The sequence below is a fragment of the Triticum dicoccoides genome, chromosome 4A, assembly GCF_002162155.2.
Source record: "Triticum dicoccoides isolate Atlit2015 ecotype Zavitan chromosome 4A, WEW_v2.0, whole genome shotgun sequence".
Classification (NCBI taxonomy): Eukaryota; Viridiplantae; Streptophyta; class Magnoliopsida; order Poales; family Poaceae; genus Triticum; species Triticum dicoccoides.
This window is the reverse complement of record NC_041386.1, coordinates 715,389,154-715,390,652: the sequence shown is the minus strand read 5'-3', so window position 1 is coordinate 715,390,652 and position 1,499 is coordinate 715,389,154.

The window sequence follows — 1,499 nt, the reverse complement described above, 5'->3', positions numbered from 1 at the left end:
ACGCCGACCACCCCAACCACTTCCACGGCGAGATCGAGCACGTCCGGGCCTCTCTGCCGGAGGAGGTGCGCGGTTGCCCGGAGTACGCCGCCAACAACCACGCCAGCTGGGCGACGTACTTCCAACGTCGCCACGAGGAGCAGGTCGCCTCCACTAACAACGCGCCGGTGAGGGGGCGCCACAACGCCGACAACCGCCGCCTGTGGTGGGGCGTCCCATGGCGGACGCTGCACTATGTCCTCGAGCACCTCGAGGGCGACAAACCAGCCGTCGCTCCAGTACCCGGCAACCCCGGTGCCTCTGCCCCGCCGGAGCGGCGGCATTTGGCTGCCGAGGCGCATGGCGGGTGGGTCGTTGTCCTCCTCCTCCTCCCCCTCCCTCTGCTCCGGTTCGCCGACGCTCGCCAGCGTCAAGGCCGAGTCCGTGGAGGCGCCTCTCGGGCGGCGCACCCATGGCAGCACCCCCGTCAGCAACGAGGGCGGCCGTGGTTCCTCCTCCTCCTGCCTCGTCAAGCCGAAGACAGAGCCGGTGCTTGTCGCCGTGAAGAGCGAGCACAACGACATGGCCGCCGCCGACGAGGCCGCCCTCAAGTGGGCGCGCGAGGACTACGTCAAACTGGAGATGGAGCGCCAGCACCGCGCCCATGAGGAGATCATCGCCCGGCACCGCGCCGCGACGAGGGCGGTGTCATCGTCCTCGAGGACAATGACGACGATGCACCACCGCCGCCAACCAAGCCTGTCCCCCAAGGCGACGCAGGGCAGGGGTGCAGCAAGGACAGCGGCGCGCATGAAGGAGGAGGCCGACGGCGGCGGCGACTACAACGCCTTCGACGCGTTCTTCGTCATGTAGGAGGGGCGGCGGATGGCGGCGTAGTAGTTCTTAGTGAATGTTTTTTAGTTTTTGAATTATGTTTTCGAGTTTTTATGTACAAATATCAATGAATCGTCTAGTTTGACCGAATTTGTGTCGTGTTTGGCCGAATTTTGGCCAAGTTTATTTTTTAGAAAAACAACGTCTAGGTTGAGCTTGAGTCGGCGGTTGGGAAACCGACCGCCCCCACACCGATATTTTCGCCGGCGCGTTCTCAGGCGGTGCTATTTCAGGTCCCTGGGGGCCGAATGGCTGGAGATACTCTTAGTACTTCACCACCGTTTGTCATATGATTGGTGTGTACTCCAAATGGAAAGGGAAGGGGAGTGGGTGGGAAGGGAGAGAAAAGACTATTCGATACCAGAAAGGCTGCGAGCATAATCCAAAAGTAATAATGTTTGCAAAAATAATAATCCAAAAGTATGATCATAAAATAACAATCCCTGAGGAAAATAAAATTCCTCGTTTCAGTTTGAACCGGTCAACGCAGCAGTGCTCCCAGAGAGCTCAAGACTCCACTGCCAGACCGTCGGACAGGGCACACCACTCCAGGTCTCCATGCTCTGCTCCTCCCCCCACCTCGCCGAGGCGCAGCTCGCCGCCGCTCCTCGCCGTGCGTTCCCGGC